Genomic DNA, 19,146 nt, shown 5'->3' with positions numbered 1-19,146 from the left:
AGTGCTGCTTTAGACCACAAGTCTTTTGCAGTTGCTGACTCAGTTCACAGCCAGGACACAACCTATATTTGTAGCCTGGTTTCATCACTTCCTCAGCAGCACCCCCAGCATTTTGGGGCACACCTGCATCAGGCTGGGGCTTCGCTAGCCTGGGGAGGCCTGCCGTGCCCACACAGTGCTGTGCTCTGCAGACAACCTTGGGAAGGTGCCAGAAGCAGGCCAGCTGGTTAGCACGGACTTGCCCGTTTGCTGGAGATGCCCTGGGGGACTTCCATGGGAATACAAATGAAGTCTGGAGGTCCAGAGGCCCAGCAGCTGAGCACAGTGGGCCTGGTAGCTGGGGGAAGTCTGCCCAGCCCCAGGCATGCATGGGTGGAGAGAGGAGAATGAGGAACTGAGCTTTAAAGACTGCCTAGAGAGATGGCAGCAGCAGTGGCAGTGAGTAGGGCTGCTTGAGGATGCTTTAGCAACTGTTTCAGAAACTAGCTCCAATTTTAACACCTTTTTTTTACCAAGGTAGCCCAGTTACTTCCAGCACAGCCCTGGCTTCTGGCTCTGGAGCTAACTCAGTTGATGACAAAATCTTTGCTATGTCCGCAGCAAACATGCCATAAAGACACAATGCACACTATAAAGGGGGGCAAATAATTTCTTCTTTTTTTTTTTTTTTCTCATGACCAAATTGTGCCACCAGTACCGGAAGGAACATCAGGGCTTCTCCTCATTAGGTGCATTGGCCTCAGTGTCACTCAGTCAATACATGTACACCGGGATAGACTCACTGCATTGAGCTGGTGCACTTGTACACCTCCTCTTGTACAATGCTCCTGCAGATTGCCTCTATGCTAGGGGGTAAGAAAACTTGAGGGGAAAAAACCCGGGATAAATAAGAGTTTCAGGGTTTACCCAAACACTTACAATGAAATGTGGAGTCTACAGTCCTGGCTCAGCTCCCATTCACCTGCCTCCAGCCTGTGTGAGGAAAGCTGTAAAAGCTCTGTGCAAGGTAGCATCAGATAGGCTGTTCTCTAGGCTAGGTTTATAACTGAAGATTACTTTAAATGGAGAATGACATGATTTATTACCCTTTCCAAAATATGTCTTGTTGGCTCTTCCTGTTAGCCATTAAACGCCCACTCCCATGACCGGTTTTGATAGGAGCCAGCTCAGCCAGCCTTCCTGCAGTCTTGGCAGTGTTTTTAGTCTGAGCCCATGTCCCTTCCTCTACCATCGTCATCCCAGGATCTCTTCACAGAGCCAAAGGTCTGAGACAAAGGTGATAACAACTGCAGTCTCAGGCCAGGTTTTGCCATCCGCAGCGAGGCAAGTGGGGAGGTTTTCTCCCAGCGAGCAGCACAGCGTTGGTAGGATCTCAGGGGACATTTCTGCTGCAGAAGTACTGAGTAGGCCTGTGAGTTTCCATGGGGCTCCCTGCTGTGCCGCAGGCCTGCGCCGCTGCAGGACGTTGGCTGGGCCACCTGGCCCTGTCCTGTGAGTCCTCGCCTGAGATGCGAAAGGGCAGCAGCACGCAGCACCAAGCAGTTATGCCTCCGGCTCTTTCTGCGCCATCAAGGAGCCTTTTGTGAAGGGATTAAATATATCCAAATTCATTACTGCAGTGGTGAGGCTGTTATGCTCTTGTATGGAGAGGTCTTTTTGCTAAGTGCTGCCGGGGAGGCACCTACTTGTTGCTTATATGTCTAGAAACATCATCTGTGTGGTAGCTCCTGCAAATGTGTTCTCAGCACTTTGCTGCTGCTTTCCTCTCAGATAATATTTTCCCAATGCAAGAGATCTCGCTTCATTCCCTCTATTCTGCAGAAAGAAACCATAACCAAACACATGATATAAACGCACAGGTCTCCTGTGTAAAGTCCTAATAAGCAATACTCCTGCTCAGGGCTGCATGAATCACCCTGAGAAGGGTTGTTTCTAAGCACACGCCGTATGTACTTTGAAGCAAAATAGGAAATACCTGTGTTTCAATCTCATAATAGCTGGGTTTGAATCAAAGTAGATGATTTGTAGACAGGGTTGGGTTCACAAGAAAGGGCGAGGTTGCTAAAAAATCATAATGATAAAACTTCCTGTTTTTAAAGATATATTTCAACAATGATTACTGCTGCTTCAGAGAAGGAAATGGATGCCTGCTAGTTGAAAAGTACCTAACTGTTTCTCCTTAGACTTGTACTTGGTGCCAAAAAGTCACACAGACAAGTGATTGGTGCTGGAAATGAGAGGAAACTTCCTTTTGGAGTTTTTAGCTACAGTGAAACTACTACATACTTGAAAATTAGGGCTGCTCTGTTTTTTGCTGTTGTGCAAACTTTAGGCTTTCTCCTTGGCAACGTGGAGTGCCTTTAAGAGCTGAAAGTGCTCCATGTCTTATGATATTATTTTAGGTATATACACAATGATCAAAACAAAAGACAGCTGTTAATTTCAGGGAAAAAAACACCCTGTAACAAATCTTTTGTGGGACACCAAAATAACTCGCCTTTTCCTTACTCCTGCTCAGGCGGACATAATTCAGAGTACGAGTTGCTTGTGTTTGACTCTACTTACCGTAAGAAAATACTCTTTTATTTCCAAATATAGGGGAAAGCAAGTTGCATGTTACAGATCTGATGCTTATGCAAAAGATGCATAGTGAAATCTCACTTATTTCTTTCCTCTTAAATGACAGTTCACTAAGGCACAAATTGCTTTTTGCATCCTGAAATAATTATCTATCGATCAGTTTTCACCACGTCATCATGGGCTTTTGTGATACAGTTGACAGATTTCGTGTTCATTAAAGTTTTGAGTCAATCAGCTAAAAGGATCTGAATCACACTTTGTGCTGCCATGGCTCACCTTTACCATGCTAAGAGGAGCGAGGCAGAAGGAGATAAAGCACTATGTGACTTCCTGTTTATCCAGTGCAGAAACAATTGCACTTTAATCCAGACCACCTTACTCTAGATCACAGGGGACGAGAGCCAGTGCTTAGTCAGCTTCCCTTCCACTTTGCTACTAGCCGTCACCATGGCAATCATCTGGTTTGCTTCAGCCTGCCGAGCACTGGAGACAGGTCCCTTCCCACGGCAGGGCTGTAGTATAAACCTAGGTCTTGTCTCCACAGGGGAATTAATCTGGACTAAGCATTTGAATTTGAAGTGTAGTCATGAAATTGAGTGGACACTTGTCTTTGGAATAATGTTGGCTTTAATTCACTATATTCTAATTCCATACCAAAACAGTGTAACTATTCTTAATAAATAAGATTGATTCTAAGAACAAAAATCATCTTTTTTCAACACAAAGCAGCCACCATGGGCCACATTCCCCAGCAGCTACTGTAGAAGGGTTTCTTCAGTGGGTATTTCCCCATACGGAGAATGTCCCCTGTTTGTATCCTACATAGTATCTTCAGATTCAGGGTAACCTGAATACCTGAAGTGCTCTCAGCTGCTATTAAGTGTCCCCCAAAGTTTCAGGAGAGTGCACACCCCCATAGGGCCATAGCAATGCAGAAACAGATCCATATCTCAAAATGATGTGTTACTCCTGAAAGACATGGCATTCACCAGGGCATGTAAATTGTGGCAAAAGTATGCAGAATTTCATAGCAATTCCTTGACACCTGCTCTAAAATGCTGGTATGCTAAAGGAATCCTGCCTGGATACATTAGCTCCTTGATGAAAAAAAACTCTGCTTCCTTTTTCAACCACTGCTGTGGATAGGAATGGATTAGCACAGAATTCATGTAGCTAGAAACCATTGAGTCAGCCTGCTTGGTTTAATCATTTCTCCAGCTCTGTGGGTAAACTGCATGAAAACCTCTGTGGGTTTTGAGAGAGGTAAGATTTTATATGCCAGATGTTGCGCAGGATTACCAATCTTTCTTGATTTCAATGGTGCTACAGCAGGTGGTACATCCCGTTTGTTGTTGGGTCCCTCCTACACATCTCCCTGTTCTTGGAGGCTGAAGTTAAATTCAGAGTCACCTTGAATCTCACTTTTTTCAGGGTATTTGTTGTACAAGTAAGTAGGCAATTTGGTATAAAGAAAGTGATTTACATAGATTTTATGTTTTAGAAATGGGGTACTTACAAAATTAAGTTTATGACGTGATAAACTTTAGCAATAAAATTGAGATTCAGCTTTCTCCCCTGGGCTTGGTGGTGTGTTAATTTGGGATCTTGGTTTGTCTTCTGAAAAGTCACTTTTGAAATTCAGACTTGGAGCTATGTAAACAATATGCCACGCTTAGTAGATGAGAGAAAGTATGGGAATGGACAAACCATTTAAGAGAAAATAGCAACAAACCCAAGAGCTCTGTTTCAGGTTTGTTTTTTGAAAAATGCCCTCAAATTAGAAGAAATTAGATAAGCTTCTGACAAGTTTCTATGAGTTTAGAACCTATTCCAAATGTAAGCTTGGGTATATTCAGGCTAAAATTTTGCAAAAATCACTGTAGGATGCTTGCGGTTTTTTGTTGTTTTACGCTGCTGTAGCTCATCTGACAGTGGAGTGACCACTGATTCACATTTTGAGAAGTGGATCAGGCCTATTCTTGAAGTTCTTGCCCCTCTTGTACCATTTTTAAAATGTCTGGATTTGGTCAACAGATGCTGCTCTCCACACTGGATGCACTATGAAGGACCTCTTGTCTGCAGCCACGAATGGGGACAAATATGGAGAAAAAGGGTATGGTGAGAGCATCTCCAGCTATTGGAACAGTCCAGGGATTATAAAGTGGATTGTCTCAAGCTGCTATGTTTTGTACTGGGGATTGGATGTGTGGCCACATATCTGAAGAACTGGGAGAACCATCAAGGCAATTTTAAGCAATCTTTGCCTCTTTATGTCCCATATATAGTCCACACGAATGAAGGAATTCGAACAACTATTTATGGATATTCCTATACTGCAAAGTGAAAAAGAGTAGGGGAGGACACACACGCACTGAACCCTGATCATCTAGCCTGCCCAGTTGTTAACTCACTTCCTAACCCAGGTTTGGACCAGGCTGACAGGAGAAATTTGCTGCGGAGGGAACTGTGAGAGTTGACTTGGTTGTGGGAGGCGAGTTCCTGACTAATGCTAAAGACACTGCCTATATTGACCATCTTACTGGATTCTCTCACTCTCTTGTAACCTGTGCACATTCAAAACAAATGAGAAAGGAAAGATGAATTTAGGACATCTAAAATGAACAGTAAGACTGTGTAGTTCAGTCATTCAGGGAGTTGGTTAGTGTTGCTGAGTACCACATAAAAAATCTATCTTGTCCATGATGCAAAGAACAGATCTGGTAGAAAGGCACTCTGTTGGTTCAGATGTTTGTGATAATTTCTGGACGGTTAACTTTGTCCCACAAAACTTTATGCCTCATCTGGCTTATGCCTCTCCATGTCACTCCAATTTCACCACAGAGCATTCACCAGGTCCCCTTTTTCACATTTTCAAGGTATTTTAACGTGAGATCGTTATTTACTTTTATATATAAACATAGTCTTCTGGTTTTGTTCATTAGCTTGTTTTATATGTAAATCGACCTTTTACAGAAGAAACTAGTTTATTTTCAAGCATTCAGAGTTAGCTCTTTAAGCTGAGAGCTTGGTTACACTTTTGAGTGATGGTTATTTCAGCATACTATTAAAACTTACCTCAGTTGAATCAGAGAATAGGGACAGTTTTCTCAGTCATTACAAGGAGTGTGTTATGTATAAGGTATAGCCTAGTTTTAACATCCGAGGGATGGCCAAAACTCCTTGCTCACAACTAAGCGGAAAACAGAGCTCAGACTATAGGATAAAAGGGACAAAACAAAGCCTGCCATTGTTCTTTAAAATACTTGCTGATTTCAGTTATGATGCGGGCTATAGCTCAAACTTCTAAGAAATAGGAGTTAAATGACCACCTAGCTAGCCCAAGCTATTTTTGGTGGTCTAAGACACTGTGATGACTTTGGATTTTTTAAATGTAGGCCTCAAGACAAAATAAAGGAAGGAGAAACATGTCTCTGCCAGTATTCTTGATGCACTGTTTCTTCACTGGTAATATGGAAACCAAGCTTGTTTCAGACCTAGGCCAAGAAGAAGAGAACTAAAGCCTAGCGCTAAGTGGAGTCTCAGGTCCCAGAAGGGAACTGCCTTCATCTGTCACAGATGACAAGCTTACTTTAGCAATGGGAATTTTACGTGAGAGGCCAATAAGTAAAAGAATCCTCCAAGTCATTTGCTGCTTTGGATTAAGGAGGGAAATACTTTAAATCCTTGTCACAGATACCAGCTGCAAGCCCCCACTAGGAGAATTTCAGTAAATGTTCTTGTTCCAAGCAATAGGGCCACTGCATGAGCTTTGACCTTTGAACTAACAGATTTTCTCTTCAGGATTAAGCAAAGGTTCCTTGCTTGACACATGGCAAATAGAACATCATTTGCAACCTTAGCTTTAATAGATTCTCATTCAAAGCTCATGCAAATCCCAATGCTGTTAGAGCTGCATAATTATTTACTCCATAAGGAATTAATGGCAATGAGTACTAGTTTTGAAGCAATGAGAATTTGGGGTTTCTCCTTAGCTTTGATTTTTATATGGATATGTCTTTTAAAAAAATACTTCATGTGCAGATTATTTCGCAGCAGAAGCAAAACTCTCAAGTGCTAATCAGATTCTGAACTGATGAGCAAGGAGCAGTTCGATTTCTCTTCTGCTTTTAGCTGCCATTGCACTTACTTTTGCTTTCAGAGAGGCAAAGTTGAGCAACTGTTGCAGGGTATTCATTCCCAGCAAGCAACCTGTTTTTAAAATTCAAGCAAACATGATTCTCCCCCAGTGTCTGTGAATTCCAGACGTCCAGCTGGGTGCTGCTGATAATGAAAAGGAACTGACAGCTATGTCCCAGCTGTCCCAGTGCAGAGTTAACTTCTCTGTTTCATAAAGCAGAAAACCAGCCTTGTCCGAGTCTTGCTGTTATCCCAAGGGGACACAGGGTGATTGAGCATCAGAAATGATATCTGGCTTGGGTGAAAGTAGAATAACAAACAGAAAAGTAAGAGATCTTGCACTTTCATAGCTGAAAAAATGCAACCAGCCTCTTAATGTTGAGGTAAAGCATGAAGCAATCAGTCAACTTCACAAGCAATATATGTCCTTTGAATCCACAGTCTTGCCCAATATACTCTTCTGAACCAAAATATTAACATTAAAGCTGAATGCACCACAGAGCATGATGAGAAGATTATTTCTATGGACTTGGAGCAGTACCTCTTCAGCCGCACCAGGCTTTGGCAGTAATGCGCATTCGTCGGTGTCACTCTGAGCATGTACAAATGTGGTCCTTTGTTCAATCAGCTGCTGTGCGTGTGACAGGGGGCTGTTTTGGAAACAGGAGTTCCTTGTTTATGCTGCCCTGAGGATGAATGGGGATATACTTACTTAGTAAAATACCCTCACGTCAAAAGTCCAGCCTTTCAGTGATGAAGAGTTAAAATCGCCATGGTCTTTTAAAAAGAGCTATCAATTTTGTGATTGCATTGTTAAGCTCTCCCTCCAGTTTTAGGTAGTTGTACGTGCCAGCCCTGAAGTCTCTCAGTGCATTACATTTACAATTGGATGGAAACAGCAGCAATTACTTCTGTATGCTCTTACAGGCTTTCTGTGCTGTCAACTGATTGCTATTCTTAAGGCACACAGTGCAAACCTGCTAATCATAACCCTCCTTGAACACAGCCGTCCTTAGAATGAAGGAGGTTACAGCTGGGGCTGCTACATTCCACAAAGATATCTGCAGCCTCAGTTTGCTGCGCTGAATAATTTTTCTACATTAATTAACTGTTATTTTTGAAGCTCCTAAAAAGGTATTTTTCTGCACCTCCTCCCTCCGATCTGTGATCCCAGCAGAGGAATTTTTGCAGGGCCTGATTGCCTCTATTTCCTAATAATTACTTGCTAATTATCTTTTGCCAGTGAACATTTGCTAATAATTACCACAGTGGTGTCTAAGAGAACACTTCCTCCCTGTAAGTAGCATGTAAGATATCTATCGTAACTGTGGAATAACATCTGATAAATAGAAACTTTTTTAATGGAATGTCAATGCAAGTTAGCAGTGAATTTAAATGGTTTGCATATGCATTTTTAAGAGGCCACTTAATATATATGCAATCAGAAAAAATATTTTGTACAAATACAGCAAATTTTCAATCCCTTACTTTCCATTCCAGAGATGTTACCTTTCTAGACAAAGGAAGAGATACAGTTTCCACTGTAGACTCCACTGCTAAAGGTATTTTAATGTTATTCTGCTTTCATATCTGTCATTAAAACACAGAGAAGAATTAAAGTACAGGTCTCTACAAAATGCCACAGTATGTTGCAGAGAGGACAGGTAATGCTATGTGATATTTCCGCAGAATAACAGTGCTGCTGACAGGCTTAGAGAAATCTTGGGTAAAACTGGCCAAGAGTCAGGGAATATCTATATGGCCAGGTCTCCTTCCTGTGCAGGCTGAAGGCTGCATGATAACCTGGGATTCATCAATACTACCAAAGCTATGTGGGCAAGTCCTTCAGAGAAAGGGGGTTCAGGGAGGGGTGGATGGATCCACCATCTGAGTATCAGTTTTACCTATATATGTATATACTTTCCTACACAAAAACTTTTCTTTTTTAATTCTTCTCCTACCAACCCACCTTTGCAGATGCCCAGTTCCTCTGGTGCAGAAGAAAATGGGATGCAGTGACTGTGTCCCAAAGGCAGGTCTCGCTTTTGGAGCATTTTGCTTTTACTGCCCAAACAGCCCTTTGAGGTCAGAGTGCTGCATTCACTCTGGCAGGATGCATACTACTATGGACTCAGGAAAACATGTTTGTGCTGTAGGCTGGTGGTTTTTTTCTCATCGCAGTAGTTACTTTCAGCACCATGTAATCTGTGGTACAGAGGTACGTGTACTTATTACAGATGTGCAGGAAAGCAGAGCTTTGAACTTGTTATACACAGAACATCCAGAAGAAGTAGCTGCCACTGCCGAAAAAGTAATCTAAGATTAGTAATCTAAGTAATCTAAAGTAATCTAAGATTACATCACACTTACAGCCTTCGTGTCTTTTGCTAAACTTTATTAACCATAATCTCTCTTTTGCCTTCTCTTTCTTTCTGTTGTCTCTTTACCTGTGTAGAAGAGATGATGCACTGATATCACTATGCACTGACAAGCAGAAACACTTCCCAGATAGCAATGGCAGGGTGACGGGAGGAGCCCAGACAATTAAAAGACAAGTTACTCCAGAGTACAAAGAAGTGAACCTACCTTCATGAGGTCAGTCCGATAACTTTTTTCATCAAATTCATCACGTTTCAATCAACAAGCCATCCTTATCCAGCAATGCGTCAGGAGAAGATGCAGGCACAATGCGAGTGAGGAGAGGAGATACAAAACGCAGGGGCCAGGAGCCTGGGTTTGGCAAGAAAAGACCCCACTAGGAATCTAGGCTCTCTCATACAGGCAGGACTAGTGCGGAGCTATTTTGGACACAGATCATTAAAATGTTCCCCCAAAGACTTGAGCAGGGCAATGCCTGTGTCCCGGGTTGAGCATGGTGTGAAGACTGGTGTAGAAAGCCCGAAAGCAGCAGGGCTGTCTGGGCTCACCACAAGTGTGCATTGAGCAGGCTATCTTTCCCTGCTGACTTGCTATCTCTCATTTCTCATCTCTACTACTGTGGCCTTGCACTAAATTATAATGTGTGTTGGCATTTCAACGCAAGACAACATTTCAGCAGGGTCCTACAAGGATCCACTCAGCCTTTCTAATAAATCCACCTCTGTTTCATTAGGCCTGAAAGTAATTCAAGGGAGGAAAAGAAAAATGGAGACTGTGAGTAATACTTCTAATCTGCCCAAGGATGCTTTAGACAAAAAGGGTCAAGGTCACAATGATTATAAAAGAGGAATGCATTGAGGTAGTAGTATCAAACACCTGTGTTAACAGGGGAGAGAAACTTCAGTAAGGAGCTGCAGTACAAAATTACCAGCGCAGTTTTTATTGCCTCCTACCAAAAGATGATGGTGTCAGAAAGGGACAGAATTTCTTCCAAGTTCTTTATAACTTTCCAGAAGAGAAGCTTCTAGGACTAAATAAGCTTTTACACAGAAGAACTGAAAAACAAATTAGTGCAAACTCTAATGTGATCTTTGTTTCTAAAGAACTAATGAAGTTGTTTTCAAATTATGATTTTTGCTAACATTAACATTAGCACTTAAAATGAGTTTCGTAGAGAAGAGGCCGTATTCATTGAACAGGAGAAACAGCCACAAAAACTCATAACAGTCACGCAAATTTTTTGTGCAAACATGACTTCCTACTCAGAACGTTATTTGGAATATGCATATTTATTTACAGAAATATTTAAAATGTGTCTGAATTCTGCAAATACTTGTGAATCAAAACCTATTTGTGAAGTTGTTAATGAATAGCAAGATAAAAGTGGTCTTAGATACTGCCTCAATTAATGAGCTGTCTTATTTCCAGAAGTACTCAAATACCATATTGCTACATTCACCAAATGCATTGAGAGGGTAATAACAGTGATTAATGAGCTATAGCAAGTGACTTATTAGAAGAAACTAAATATATCAGTCCTCCTAAGCACTGACTCTGAAAAAGTACTTGCAAATATTTATATGAGAAAGTGAGGTCTTGACTCTGATGTGCTACCGAACAAAGGTTTTAATTGCCAAAAGGTGTTACTGAGGTGGGAAAGGTATCCTCTGAGCACCACACTAGTAATGTGGAATGATGATAGTGGTACCAGGCTTGAAAGCAAATAAACGAAGTATTAGCCTCATACTAGTATGAGGGTAGAAGGTGGTGTGAAAAACAAACAAACAAACAAACAAACAGAAACAGAGGTTTAATGACAGAAAAAAGTCTTCCTAAAGGCACAACCTATGTAGTGTCCAGAAGAGGAAGTCCATCTTTTGGGCACTTAGACTTTATAACAATACCGGAAGGAACGTGGACATAAGCTGTGCTCTGCTGGCAAGAAGATGGTGAATAGCACCAAATAGTGGATGATAACGTCTAACTAAAATTTCTATGATTCCACAACTTTGCTATGACATCCAAAATCAAGGTTACCTCATCTAGGCACACAGTACCTCAGCTTCAATATGAAGCAAAAGTTCCCATAAGAGACTATAATTGTTTTGTGGCTCCTCTCTGTGGCTCTTTGCTCTTCCCTAGACTACCAAGAGCCTGTGAAACGAGGGCTGAGACAAGCCCTTGAAAGCCTTTTAGGTCACCACCCAGCAAACACATGAAGGAGATGCATAATAACCCTTCTGCTGCAGCCTTTTCAGCTGCAATGATAGTGCAGAGAAGTGTAAATATGACTGGAGATGGGAGGATACAAAAGGAGGAACTTGTTCCCTCTCTCTTATTCTCTCCACTCTGAATTTTGTATTTTTCATTGTTCCAGGTTTTCTAAATGCAAAAGAGCCACCTCCCCCGTTTTTCCTTACTCGTGCTATTGCCTTCCCCAGAGCTACAAGCTATAACATCTTCTTTCTTCCTGTTAGTTTTCAGAAGAAACAGAAGAGCATGCAGCAGGCAGCAATCTGTAACTGGCACAAAGAGGAAGAAAGAAAATGCTTTTATTTTGTGCCCATTACTTTTAATGAATTCTCCAGTAGGACCTTTCTACACAGGGACTGAGATTACTTAGTACAAAACTAAGGGGGTGGGACATGGGGAATAATGAATCCTAAAACACGCAAAACTGTATTCATCAAAACAGTTTGGGCTATGTGGGCCAAGGGAGCATTATGTAAATGAGGTGACAGAGTAAAGCAACATCTAAAGACATGCGAACAAGGAACTGCACTTTCCGAATCTTATCTGGGAGGCAAAATTGCAGTGCAGAGACTTGGTAAACTTCACTCCTCTATCTCCCTCGCACTGGCAGAGCAGCTGTAACTGCACTACAGGCGATCTCCCCTCAGAACAGTTGACCCAGAGAGGAGGATTCTCCATGACTGAGCAAGTACATGCTAGTGGGGCTTTGGCAGTCCTTTCCTGTGGCACTGCAACTCCAAATCACTGCTGACTGCCAGGCTAAATAATTTCTCTCTGTCTCTCCATTGCATGTTTACACTCTCAAATAGTTGCAGACAATTACCAGGGTTCTCCTTGGTCATTGTTTAACCAGCTGTACATATTTTGCGCTCTCAAGTTTTCTACACATGCCATTCAACTCCTGCCTTGCATTCATGCTTCTTGTTTTTTTCAGAATGTCCTCTGCTTTGTCTGAGCATTTTCAAAATAGAAACATTTAAAGCTTTGTGCAAGTCTATGTTACCTATCACATCTTTCACTATTTGAATTGTGAGAGCAGGGCAACTGTTAAATGATTCCATTCAACATTAAGTTCATTGCACAATGTCTTAAAACGGGCTAACAAGGTAGCCCCTCTTCCAGAGGGCTTATAGTCTTGCTATGTACCCAGAGAAAGAGGGAAGGAAAATAAAGGGAAGAAGACAAGGTTATAGTAACATATCTGCGTGTGATATGTCTGTGTGCGGTATAACATTAGAGCCCAAGCTAAATTTTCCTCATTAACATAATGTGACTGAGTACTGTCAAAACACTTAACTTTTTAGGGAATACTAGCAAAATGTTTGGTGTAGGGTGAAGAGGAAGACATGTTTAGCTCACAACCCATCGTTGCACAGTGCTGTTATGGTGTGAAGCGTGTTATAAAGCATGGACAAAATATGACATAAGATAACTCCTAAGAAAGATGCTTAAAGAGTCTTAGAAAAAGAGATGTGAAACACAGCACTGTTACTTGAATTAGCAATTGGCCTCAGTTCATTCTGTCACAACCTGACCCCAATAGTTTAAACATCTAAAAGGCAAGCCTTTTTTAAGGAAAGACAACAAATACAATTTTGAAAATCATATACTGGGGTTATCCTCTGTGTCCTCTCCTGGTGAGATGGGAGGGATAAAAGCAGAAACAAGAGCTGAATGTATCAATTTCTAGTTTACCCTCTAGCAAAGAATTCAAACTTTTAACTGGACAAGAGTATATAGGAGTCCAGGGCAAACATACCAAAACATACCTCATAGTATCTCTTGAATCTGATGGTCCGAATGACTCAGAATACTGCATTTTATTCACAGCTCTTTTTCTTCAACTACACAAGTGCTAAACTTCTATCCCATCCTGTGTGTTCCTCCCTACCCTACGTTCATTATACAGAGAAAGCTGCCTGTTGCTTAAAAGAAGTACAGGAGTGGTGAAGAGAGACTTCGATTCTTCCCCAATTCCTCGGATGCTTTCAGCTTCCTACTACTACTACTGACAACAATAATAACATGGAAGCTTCATATTTAATTTTCTTATTATAAAATCCAGCTAGGAATATTGCCAAGTTCTTCCAGTGCTGGAAACTAGAATTTTGGTCCAAGTCCATTTTCAGTTTTGTGAGCTCAGTCTAGGTCCCGAGAGAGTTGGTCCTTCCTGCTACAAACACAGTAGAAAATAGGCCCAAACAGCTACTGTAACCAAGATCTCACGTACGTTCCTACATAACCTAAACTAACACAGCTTGCCATAGGTTATGCTAATGCCTAACCTCTTTGTTATCAAACAGCTTGGATAAAATCTTGAACTGAAGAAAAAATAAGCCATAGCTAATGCATGGGTGGCCCAATCTATGTTAGTCTAGTGTGATTAAAGTAGTTTCACGAACGTTTGAACTAAGGAAAATTTGTTTCCTACAGATTTTTTCCTGTGGTTGGCTGACCTAAGTCTAGTTAGGTTCGAGCTCTGATCAAAGAATTGCCTTTGAATGGGTTATTCACAGCCTCCTTTCTCTTGCTTTCACCCAGCTCCATGTGGATTCTCTGCTGTGTGATAAAGTCTGACTGTAAGCTCAGATTGCAGCCTTTCTCTCTATTATACTGCGCTTAGAGCCTTTCACCTCCACTGGTTTAGAGGTTTCTCCTCTTAGCTTCTGATTCTCATAAAAGATAATTTGTTGATGCCTCTGCCCCTCTGACAAATTTCAATGGACCCTGTGAATGGGTTCAAACCTTCTTTAAACAGAGGGGTAGACAGAGAGAGACACACAGACAATATGGTTGCGCAAGTCTTATTTCCTTTGGAAACCAGACAAAAGAAGAAACTGTCTCAAAGTGCATTTTACAAGCCGGCCTATTTTTACCTCTTAGATATTTGAGTCCTCTGTGTCCAATCTGAATAAAGTGCATTGAGCGTGATGTTGTTGTAATGGAAAATCAAACAACTCAAGCCCAATGGCTGTTATGGAAACAAATACTGTTTCATATGTTCAACTTGCCAGAGGCCTACAGACAAAACAAGAGTAGATACATAGATGATATTAATAATTAAACTCTGTTTTGGGGGCTTTCCAAGATTTTGAGCTCTTTTCCTCCTCTGCTCACATACAATGTCTCCCCTGTGCTCTCAGGGGGTGTCCAAAGGGAGCAGGTCTCCCTTCCAGACCCAAAGTGCCAGGACGTTACTCTCCGCAAGAGTGCCAATGTCACACATCAAATGCCCTCCACTTCAGAGTACGCCTGGATGAGAGCCCTTTTTGTCCTCAGCTATGAGGAGGAGAGCCATCACTGCATCTTTTTGGTTTTAGTTCTATCTTGCAATCACATTGGCCTGCTTTAGGCAATAATATAATCTAGTCAGGCTTTTCGGAGCTTTCAAGCCAAATCCAGTCCACCAGTGCAGCTGTGGAGACCTTAGCACACAGTACTTTAAAAGCTCTTTGTGTGTGGATACCACTTATAATGGCATGTGTTCTGTATTAGCAATACAGTTTATATTGTGCCATTTTGCTAAAGGGGACATTATCCAAAAGTACCATTTAGCAAAAGCACCATATCTGTATCTGCACCTATAGGAACCAATCAGTTGGAGACAATCCATGCTTTACTAGCATAGTTTTGTTCAGTGACAGTGAAAAATACAGATCAGAGTTAAGAGTCCCATGCTTTGATTATTTTGATACCTTCTTTACTTAACAGACCCAGACAGATGAGTATTGATGAATATTGATATATGCATAATAGTACTATATCACATATTAAATCCCTGCCCACCAAACTGTGAAGTCAGACATTACTTTTTCAGATGTACTCTGATAAGTGAAAAAGAATTTGACAAAATCTGCTTTTTGCCTATTGCACCTTCTCGTAATTCTATCTCGGGGGACTAATGCACATTCCCCCGAATGATTTAAACACATCTATGCCTGCTTTTCTCTAAAAAAAATTCATTTTTCCTAGTCCTACCGACAACAGTTCCTTTGCTTGATTTAGTCTTGCATTTTTGCCATATGAACTTTTTCAACGCCAGTGCTCATATGAAGCTAGAAGAAAGCACTCCTAGTCCTTCCCTTAAATATTTCCATCCTTAAACCATGCATACATTTTTAGCATATTTTTGGTAATATCTGCGAATTAGCCAGCTGAGTGTCTGCTAGCAGACTACTGAGAACATGCTCTTCAGTTGTGAAAAGAGCTTGGGAACACGCTGTGTCAGCCACCCTGCGCTAACAATCTCAATTATTTTTTGCAGCATCTCTTTCTACTCTGGTAATAACAATCTGTGTTTTGTCTGTGACTTTGACGGGATTTTGCTTGTTTGTTTGTCTTAAGTCGCATTGCTTCACAATAATCTCCAACTCTGCATTTTACACCCCAGCACTTTCATCAAAACCTCCAGAGAGTGTGCTGGAATCACAAGTTTTCCCCATTAGACTTGTTTTTGATTAGAAATTTGTACTTTCAAATTGGAAAATCACCTCTGTATTCACCAGTGGCAAGAAATGATTTATGGCCAGCTTCATTTAACAGCAGCTTTTCATATACCAAGATAAACCATTTTGTACATGAGTGACTAAGGCCAAAGCTGCCTTCTCTGTTTGGCATTGTCATCAATGCCTAAGCTTTGCTACAACCACGGTGCACAAACTGCCACTACTCTTTCCAAAAGTGCTGGGGAACTTGGGGCATGCTTTGGCATGGACCACAGTTCCTTTCTAACTCATGTTTTCCTAACAAAAATCTTTGGCTATGAAAGGTTCCCAAAAGGGTTCACAGTGAAGAGCCGAATGGCTAAAACTGTATGCTGTGTTTATCTAGGGTCCCCTGCTGACCCTGTTGATGCATCAAGCGCTGAGAGCATCAGTAATATTTGCAAAAAGGGGTCCTCCTGTCGTTATTGGAAAATGCTTTCTTTTTACTTATATTATTCTTTTGGGTCTATTTAGTGAAAGGAGCTTTTTTTCTTCCTCAAGTGTCCAGTCTTGGCTCTTTTGCTATGGACCTCAAGGCAATGAGACTGCCCAGCTTCTCTTTAGGCCCTGGCCTTTGAGTGAGGGCCATATGTTGTGTTATTGCAGTCCGTCAGCTCAGACTCCCAAACACTTCCTCTTCTGTTTTGGCCTCATGTCTATCAATCAAATGAATGCAAATACCTAAAGAGATCAAGAGAGAGATCTATTCCAAATCCAGCAATTATTGCTTCCCTCTCCCCTGTATCTTGTCACTGTTTCAGTAATGCTGAGTTCACATAAACACTTTGTGAAGATAAAAAGCAAAACTCTATGTCCCAAGTTTCATCTGTTTATACCCTACTGCCTGTGGCTTTTCCTCAGTGTCACTGTCACAGGGGTGACATTATCGTGGACTAACATCCAGCTTAAAATGAGGAAGTATTCAAATTTTTTTGGACTGATAGACCAGACATCATCTCCTGCAATGTAATCCACCAGTCCCAGACAGAACTCCCTAAGTAATGGTGACATTGATGTCCTTTTCCCCAAAATGTACATACTCTGTGGGTGTCAGTAAACACTTGCAAAATGTTATCGGCAACTTCACTCTTGCAGCTTTTCCCACGTGTCATGCTTGTCTGGTGTTTCCCACAGCATGTTTAGCTCCCTGGACTTTTTCTGGCGATTTGGGGATCCGCAGGCCCTTCTGCTTCATGTCCCTTTGCTCTTCAGCTTTCAGCCATGCACGACCTTCTCTCCCTGCTCTCTGGCTAAGAATGAACTACTCACAGGTGTGCAGCCCACCTCGAATGTCTGCAATAGAGCCTCAGAGACAAACTACTAGGCTTAAAATATTTAAATCTTTAAAAATAAAGAATAATTATTTAAAGAATTATTTGAAACATCAGGCTCTTCACAGGCAATAATGGTAATAAGCACGGCCTCCTAAACGTTTTTCTGCTGGGTGTAGTTTGTTAATGCAGACTGAATCCTTATTCATACTTTCTCTCTCTGTCCACCATGCTTTCACCAAATTTCTGCTCTGGAAGAGCATCCTGCCATGAAGGCTACCTTCCTTTTTTGCTTTATTTCCATGTCCAGAGTGAAGAGATCTGACAGAGGTCTGCTTCTATCTGGGTTCAGGTGCTCACCGGTCAGCCTGGCCTGCCACGAGACTTCACACAACACCGCAATGCTTTCCAACGGCAAAGCCAGACCCTCTTAAAAGTAGATAGTTAAAGCAGCCTATGAAATAAACACCAGTGTCATTGGTGGTGCAGGGATTACATTTATGTTTCCACACCTTAGAGTATTAACAACCTGTCCTTGGTAGTCTTAGCCTACCCAGATGCCCATAACTAGTACAATGGTTTAATGATCACTGGTGTCCTGTAGCATACAGGCCACATTCACAGGAAAACCTTACTTGAGACATTTGAAATGTGCTTGTTTAGACCCAAACGTCTTTCCATGCATAATTTTCATATAGACTTGATTAGAGCTTTTCAGCCACAGATCTCAATGGCTGTCAGTGTCATAGCAACAAATGAGAAAACTGAGTAAAAGAGGAGGGACTTGATTGGCCCCAGTGGAAATCCTCTATTCGCTCTACAGTGCTCCCCCTCCTTGAAGCATTTCTAGGAGTGATGGACATGAACCACAAGTTTCTGATTCACTGCAAAACCTCCTAATTAACTGACGTTCACAGTTTTGCTTTGAGCCCAGTTCTAAGTGAACATCAAGGCAGAAGTTATTATGTTCCCAGTTGCTACTTGCTCTGCCCACACCGTATTATTTTCTGTTAGTCAAACAACTAAATCAGGCTTGTTAGTGATAATGCTATCTACATTTTCTACAGAACTTGGTATTACCTGCCTCAGCCTGCTCTGTGTGGGAGGGACCTGCTGGTGCTGCTGTGAATAACCACCACTGTTTTTGTGTAACTGAGCAGAGGGCTGAAAAACTAATTGTCATAGGAAATAAACCTCCAATCGAAAAGAGAAGGCAAAATCTCTGGCATAGTTTACATAGCTACCATCAGAGTTGATCTTGACTGCTGCTGTGTTCAATTTGCTTAGCTGCAGCACCAGAAAGACTTTCACATGAGCAGAGCATCCAGACAAAAAAGTAGCCATATTTGATAGATCATTAAAGAAGTGTTTTATGGGAAAATGTATATACACACAGTTCATTAGCCTTTGGGAGGGAATTTACCTCAGAAGTCCCATAGAGAAACAAAGCAGAGCTCTCTACCATGAACTTTATGTACAATTATATTATTGAACCATCTTGTTGCACAAAAATTCAATTTATACTTTCCACATAATTTATTTTCCATTTAAATGGCTTTTTAATTACTCTCTAGGCGGTAAGCAAAATGAAATATAATTTATGGCACTTTTAGTAACAAAATCCATTTTTCATTTTCCCATGGAGCTGAACACACTAGCAAGGCAATTTAAAAGTAGCTTATATTCAAATAGCCCTGATGTTGTTCAACCAAAATGTGTGCTAATGGTTTCCACGGCCTGAGAGAATCTATCTTTCTTTTAGTAATGATACTCACGCATGATCACATGAAATGCCCTCTCAGTCAAAAGGAAAGGTAAGCACTAAGGCTTTTGCAAAGACTGTAGAACACATGAATACAACAGTTGGTAAATTCCTCTTTTCAAGTCACTGAGATTTTTATATGGCAATGATATGCTCTTGCTGTGAAGAGGAACTACCACAGTATTCCAGATATGAATAAAAATTAAATAAAAGACTATTTATTTGGAGGTCATACTTTCGTGCCATCATTCAGCACAATGAAGTTACATTTAAGTTAAAT

The sequence above is a fragment of the Struthio camelus genome, chromosome 1 (assembly GCF_040807025.1).
Source record: "Struthio camelus isolate bStrCam1 chromosome 1, bStrCam1.hap1, whole genome shotgun sequence".
Taxonomy (NCBI): Eukaryota; Metazoa; Chordata; class Aves; order Struthioniformes; family Struthionidae; genus Struthio; species Struthio camelus.
The sequence above is the reverse complement of the archived record's forward strand: the minus strand, read 5'-3'. Positions refer to the sequence as shown.